We start from the raw sequence: 7826 nt of genomic DNA, 5'->3' as shown, positions 1-7826 counted from the left end.
TATTTGTGGAACATAAGGAATAGTATGGAGGACATTCAGAGAAGGAAGGGAAAAGTGAAGGGGGAGAAATCGGAGGGGGAGACGAACCATGAGAGACTATGGACTCTGAGAAACAAACTGAGGGTTTTAGAGGGGAGGGGGTGGGGGATGGGTTAGCTTGGTGATGGGAGGAGGGCACGTACTGCATGGAGCACTGAGTGTTATACGCCAACAATGAATCATGGATCACTACATCAAAAACTAATGATGTATTGTATGGTGACTAACATAACATAATAAAATAAAATAAAATAAATGAAGAAGAGAAACTGAGGACAAGTTGACCTATTGTAACAGTAAAAAAAAATAAAAAATAAAAATTACTAATGGTCTCTTTGTCTCTCTCTGTCTCTGCCTCCCTCTTTCTCTTCACAGATGGAACAAACTCATCTTTGGAGAAATCTGCTCAGAAGTCCAGAAATAGGATGATAAAGTCCCTGCATGAGAATGTAGACTGTGAATTATCATCATCATGTATTTATAAGGCACCTGTTATTTGCCAGGGCCCGTTCAGGGTGCTAAGCAGGCAATAGGGAACAAGACAGACAAAAATCTGTCCTCGAGGAGCCTACAGCCTGATATTAGGGTGATTAGGTAGATGTTAAGCGAAGTAAATAGTAAGATGGTTGATGTGTTGGATAGTCATAAGTGCTATGAAGAAAAACAAACCAGGAACCGAGAATAGGGAGCTGGAGATTCATTGATGGTGATGGTGTGTATGTGTGTGTGTGTGTGTGTGGGGGGGTGTTCAGTTTTAAATAGAGGGCCAGGGATGGCCTTATTGGGAAGGTGACATTTGAGCAGAGACCCAAAGAGGCAAGAGAGTGAACTGTATGGAGATCTGGAAGGGAACTCCAGGCAGAGGGAATAGCTAGTGCAAAGGCCCTGAGGTGGGAGTGTGCTTGTGTGGTCCCAGCAACAAGGAGGCTGGTGAGGCTGGAGTAGGGGCGATGGGGGAGCAGGGCAGTGATGATAGCAGTGGGGAGAGGTCAGGTTGCCCCTCGCAGACCATGGCAAGGGCTTGGCTTTCAGTACCGGAGAGATGGCAGCCAGGGGGTGTGTTGAGAGAGGAGAGTCGTCACGTGACTGGCTGTTATCAAAGCATCGGTCTGAGGGCTCTGTTGATGCGGGCTCTGGGGGTGGGGGGAGGGGGGCAGCAGGGAGCCCAGGGAGGAAGCCCCTGCAGTGACCCAGCTGAGAGGAGACGGGGCTCAGACACGAGTGGGAGCGAGCAGTCAGAGTGTGATGTGGTTGACACAGCGGACGTGACTTGCTGACACTGCAGGGTTGTGGGGGAGGGGGTGAGGAAAAGAGAGGAATTGAGGGGGTGGATGTCAGGAGTCCAGTGTTGGACGTGCGGGCTTTGAGACGTCTGTGACATGGATCCGAGAGGCAGAGGGTCTGGAGTTCGTGATGCTGCATGAGGTCGCCACCCGAGGTACGGCTGTGATGTGAAGGGATGTGGCATTTCTGCCATCTTCATGACCCAGAGGGGCTGTGGGGCCCTGGCAGGCTGACGTGGTGAGAGAGCCTGTCGAGGCTGCTTCTGGGGAGGACTTGCATGTGGTAGGTCAGTTGGGGTGCTCTTGGGATCAAGCTGTGTGAGGAAAAGTCGAGCTGCAGGGCAGTCCCAACAGAGGCCTCAGCCAATGCCGGGAGGGCATGGGAGCCAGGTGGCCCTTCAGGGGTGACCTGGAGAAGGCCTTGGCTCTGGGCCTTGAGCCATCAATGCTACCTGAGCTGGGGAGCATGTGCCTGGGTCCCCGGGAGGCCCTGCCGTGTGCACCCTGGCGCCCGCTCTTTAAAGCACCCCACTGCAGGGAAGTGAGCAGGCCCTTATGGTAGCAGGCCAGGGTCTATTCAGAAAGTTGGTGAGTTTGGGGTTCCCTGGGGAATCAAGACTGGTGGAATCCGGGAGCTGTGATGTGCCCATGATCCAGGTTATGTTTCTTTTGTGTTCCATAACTCCCCAGCTGAGTGTTGTGAAGTGAGTCTGCCTGGTTCTAGAGACTTAAAGGCCCACCTCACTAACGTCCTTGGGTTGGGGGGCAAGTGAGGAGCAGAAGCCTGGAAGGAGTGAAAGAGAGAAGGGGAGAGCGTCAGACCAGAGTGGCAAGGGACAACACACCCAGTCCATATTAGTGCCATGCCGAGCATTCCTCGGGAACTTCCAGAAGGACCTTGGAGGATACTGGTGGAAGTGCGGCTTTCCTGTTGTCAAGGAGACAGAGGTTCAGACTATCATCACTCAGCCAGAGAGGGGAAGGGTGGCAGGGTGACCTTCTGGAAGGCCAAGGAATTACAGTCATCAATTTCATAACTCCTCCATTGTTTTCCTGGTCAGCCGGGAAAAACACTGGGTAGCCAGACTTACAGGGACCAAGCTGTTTTCTGGCTAGGTCCGTGCAAACCACGTCACTCTGTTTTCCCCCAGCTCCTTACAGTGACATATAACAATGCAAAAAAGTGTTTGTAGTTTCTACGTTAGGACCTTAGTGCCAACAGTTCTTGCTTGAATCCTGGCTTTGCCGCACATGAGCTGTGTGACCTTGGTTAAGTCACCTCACCTGCTTTTTTATCCATAAGGAGATAAGGTAGATATGGATTTTTGTAAGGGTTGATGCAGGAAGGCACCCATGAAAGCATGTCCTTTCATCGTTGGCATTTGGGAGGCATCAGAAGACCTCAGTCTTTTTTGTCTCTGTAGTTAGGAGCCCATGCCTTGGACCTGAAAGGATGTGCCAATTTTCCTGGCTCTCGGGGAGAGGAGGGTGCTTGGGCGCCGTGTTCCAGGAACCGCCCACTTGGGCAAGTTTCTTATTTGTGCCAAGACCATTCTCTTCCACTCCATCCTTGACTCCTGCCATGGGCACGACTGGTCTCCATCTACCCAGGCTGCAGATAAGCCAGGAACAATGTTATCGTGGTTGCCAGGCCCTTTAGGGCAGAATTCCTTTGTTGGGCAGTCTTGGCTCCTGTGGGGGTTCTGGGTGGATCCAGGGTTAGATGAAGTGCTGAGAGGGCCTGCGGCAGGGCCTGGCTCCTAGTAGATGCTCAATGAGGGTTCACTGAATGAATAAGTGACAGAGAGCTCTATGAGCTGGTGGGTGAGACCTTCTTCTGGAAAGAGCAAGACTGGCTTTGGAATCAGCGCTCACATATCCCTGAGTGTCGGGGGAGGGGGACAAGGCTGTCTCCGGAGTTCGGAGGCTCCAGACTGACTTCTGACCCTGTGATCCTGGGCAACTCCGTTTCTTTGAGCCTTTTAAAAACATCTGTCATGTGGAGATAGGGACAACAATTTGTCAAGTGTTGGTGAGGATGCGGAGCAGCTGGGACCCTTCTGCCCTGTTGGTGGGAATGCAAAATGGTGCAGCTGCTGTGGAAAATAGTATAGTGGCACTTCAAAAAAATTAAAAATAGAGCTACCATATGATGCAGCAATTCTGCTTCTGGGCCTAGACCCAAAAGATCTGAAGGTAGGGTGTTGAAGAGATATTTGTACACCCATGTTCCTAGCAGCACGATTCACAGTAGCCAAAAGGTAGAAGCAACCAGATGTCTATCGATGGGTGAACAGGGAAAGAAAATGTGGTCTATATATAGAAAGGAACATTATTCAGCCTGAAAAAGGAGGACAATTCTACTATATGCTACTGTGTAGGTGAATCTTGATGAAGAAAGCCAGTCACCAAGGGACAAATACTGTATGATTCCACTTATTTTTTTTTTAAGATTTTATTTATTTATTTGAGAGAGAGAGAGAGAGCACATGAGAGGGGGGAGGGTCAGAGGAGAAGCAGACTCCCCGCTGAGCAGGGAGCCCGATGCGGGACTCGATCCCGTGACTCCAGGATCATGACCTGAGCCGAAGGCAGTCGCTTAACCGACTGAGCCATCCAGGCGCCCTGATTCCACTTATATGAGGTACCTCAAATTCCTAGAGACAGGAAGTAGAATGGTGGGGTGCCAGGGGTTGGCGGGGAGGGGAATGAGGTGTTAGTGTTTAAAGGGGACAGAGTTTCAGCTGAGGATGAAGAAAAAGTTCTGGAGATGGATGGTGGTGGATGGTTGTACAGTGTGAATATACTTAATGCCACTGAACCATACACTTGAAAATAGTAAAGATGGTCAATGTTATGTTATGTGAAGTTTTCCACAATAACATTTTTAAAGGGCTGTACATCCACCACCACCTTCATGACAACAACTTGCCTTGATTGGATTTGAGCCTTTTCACTTGCCTACATGAAAAATGGCTGAATCCTGAATAATTTAAAATTCTGGGTGAATTCTGGATGCCATCAACTCATCCGTGTATGGTTATGGTGCCCCTTTGGGGTCAGAAGGGGAGAGGAGATATGGAATAGATGACGTCTGTATTTGAATGTCCCGGAGGTTACTCAAGGTGGAGATGCCACCAACTGAGACATCTTTGACTCTAAAATGCTCCCCCAATTCTCACTGTGGTCATTACTGTTACCCTCATAAGATTTGTGCCCTTGAAGGAGAAACATGAAAACCCATGGGTTGACAAAAGAATGACCTCACTATGGTATCTAACCCACTATTATGTCTTCATCGTGAGTCCAAGGAAGTACCCTTTACCCCCATAAAAGGAAAATCTAAGACAGATAGGAGGGTTATCACATTAAATATCTACTGGTTGTATCTTTTCTTTTTTTTCATGAACAACTACTCAACATCACTCGGCATCAGGGAAATCCAAATCAAAACCTCAATGAGATACCACCTCACACCAGTCAGAATGGCTAAAATTAACAAGTCAGGAAATGACAGATGTTGGCGAGGATGTGGAGAAAGGGGAACCCTTCTACTGGTTGTATCTTGAAATAACTATCGTAAGAAAGCACTTGGAATGCTGATTTGTCCTGAGTGGGTTCCTTATGTCGGTGTTTTTGAAAGTGTAGACCGGGCACCTGGGTGGCTTGGTCATTTAAGCATCTGCCTTCGGCTCAGGTCATGATCCCAGGGTCCTGGTATGGAGCCTTGCATTGGGCTCCTTGCTCCACAGGGAGCCTGCTTCTCTCTCTCCCTCTGCCTGTCCCTCCCCCTGCTTCTGCTCTCTCACTCTCTCTGTCAAATAAATAAATAAAGTGTAGACCACCTGAGTTGGAATTGCTTGGGGCTCTTGTAAAAAGAGACACAATCCAGGGTTCTACCTCAGACATACTTAATCAGGATTTCTGGGGGTGGAGCCTGGGAATTTGTATTATTGACAAACCCCTTAGTGATTCCTACTGACTGAGAAGCAAGAGCCCGGGGCCAGCCCAAGTGAATTAATTAGGAAGCCTGGGACAGACAGTGGCCATCTTGGGTAGCCACCATTTTGGTGGGAGAAAAACCAGTGGTGACCACCAGGGGACTGAGGTGTAGTAGTAGGGAATTGGCAAGCAGGAGGCTGGGCTAACCTGATCATTTCTTTAGTCTCAGAAGGGGCAGATTCTGCCCCCTTTTTGCTAGAGTCCAGAGATGGTAGTTTTTGATTGACATATGGTGTGCAGGGAAGGCAAATCTATATTCAGAGTATCTGTTTCAGAAGAACAAAGTGTTTCCCTTTCCATGATGGAAGTGGTTAAATATAATCAACCTGTCGCCAGGTCGCTGGCTAATCACCTCAGAGAATAGTGCCATATCGGGACTCAGTGTTTGGTCTTTGGTGCTGGTGGACTGAGCACTCACTCAGTGGTAGCCAGGCCAGCGTCAGTGAGTGGAAGCCCGTGCATAACCTCCCTCCCTGCCACTTGGACCCACCGGGCCATGGCAGCAATGGCAGAGGAGAGAGCCTGACTGGTGCCCACAAATGGGTCATGCTGTCAACTTGGTTATTTAAAATCCCCCTCTGCTGAAGTTACCCTTTGGTGAGCATTAACATGGGATACAAATCTCTTCACATTCTTTAGCCATTCAGAGAAATCTATCAGTATCCCTCTTCCTCAAACCTCCTTGGCACCAATTTTTCAGTAATGTTCCTTCCAAAGTTCCTGACCATCCAGCTAAACCATGTTCCACAGCCCATGAATTGGTATAGACCCTCACCTTGTCATTTCTTGTGGGCAAAATGCACAACCAGGTGCACAGTTCCTGGTTCTGCCCCTGGGAGGATTTCCCTTCACCTGTCCTCAGAGATGCTCCATAAAGGGACTGTCATGCTTCAGTGTCCATTTTTGGGCTTTGAACACAGTTTTCTGTAACCATGACATACCCTCAAGACCCCGAGACCAACAAGTGAGGTTACATAGACTTTATATCCAAGAACAAACAAGGTTCACAGTCAGAAATAAATGGGTAGAGTCTGCTCTGGGACACCTATGTTCATTCAGCAGCTGTTTCATGAGTACTTACAACATGGACAGAACGGGTAGTGATGGGTCCTATCATGGACCACTAAGGACCAGTTCAGGAAGAAGAACTCAAAGGAACCCACTTCCTGACATCAACAGCAATGAGACAGAACGAGTTGAAGAAGCCTCCTTGGTGCCTCTCTTTTCCCACCCAAAGCCCCTTTGGTACTCGTGGGAGGTGGGTACCAGTATTAACTTCGTGCTGGCCTGGGTCCTTGAATGAATGATGCTTGTTCCTGCCGACACCATGAATCCTAGGTGGTAATGGGTACATTCCTTGCCCTCAGTCACTCAAGCACACTGTTACAGACAGCTTTCCTGTCTTGATGCCTAAGCAAGATGAGAAAGGTCTAGCAGTTGGTTTATTTTTGTAAATATTTTTTTATATAAATAGATTTTTATATATTTGCAAAATATTTATATTTTGTAAATATTTATTTTATAAAATACCAGTATTGGTATTTTAAGAGTTGTGTATTAACCTACTGCTGTGAGATCTGACTCATATGCAGCAAGGACTATCACCCCCTTTGATCTGCACCTCCTGGTTCTTAAGATACCACTCAGGGTTATCTACTTTGTGCAGGCTCCAGATTTCTGGTTTCTTTCATACTCTGCTCTGTTTAACATTCTGATCCTTCTGTTTGCCGTTTAAATAATTTCCTATGGTTGTTTCTTTCAAATGCTGAGGAGGGTTTTAGGCAAGCATACATTGCAGCTTAAAAAGTACTTGAGGTATAAAAGTGGTATATTGTTTTAGTTAAGCCACAAGTAGTATCTATCTATCATCTATTTATCTATCATCTATCTATCATCTATATCTATCATCTATCATCTATATCTATCTATCATCTATCTATCTATCAATCTATTATCTATCTATCTATCTATCATTTATCTATCTGCCTGTCCATCGTCTATTGTGTTTAGGCTCAAACACACACACACACACACACACACACACACACACACACACACATTATGTTTAGAGTTAAATATACACACACCTAGGCACACACATTCATGGCAATTCTGTTACCATGGAGACAGTTCTACAATGGCTTAAAAATTGCTTAATGTATAAAAGTATTAAAAGACTATATCCAGTAGGGCACACACAGTTCCACTAAAAAAAAAAAAGACCATATTTATTCCTCAGGATCTGGGTCTTTCCCATGAGCATGCAGTAATGAAACTTACAAAATTCTCAAATTTAAGAAATTCAGTGCCCCTACTGACCATAAAAACCTATTTGTAGGCATTGAGTCATTTGCCTGTATTTAAGAAGTGTTTGCCAAATTATTGGTACTGCTTTTTTATTTTTATTACTGCTACTAGCATCCTGTTGAGGGTGGGCAGTGAATGATGAGGGTGAAAGCAGTACAGAGAGATGAAAAGGGCCCTTGAGACCATCTGTGTGTG

Source organism: Zalophus californianus, chromosome 1 (genome assembly GCF_009762305.2).
Source record: "Zalophus californianus isolate mZalCal1 chromosome 1, mZalCal1.pri.v2, whole genome shotgun sequence".
NCBI classification, from domain to species: Eukaryota; Metazoa; Chordata; class Mammalia; order Carnivora; family Otariidae; genus Zalophus; species Zalophus californianus.
The sequence above is the reverse complement of the archived record's forward strand: the minus strand, read 5'-3'. Positions refer to the sequence as shown.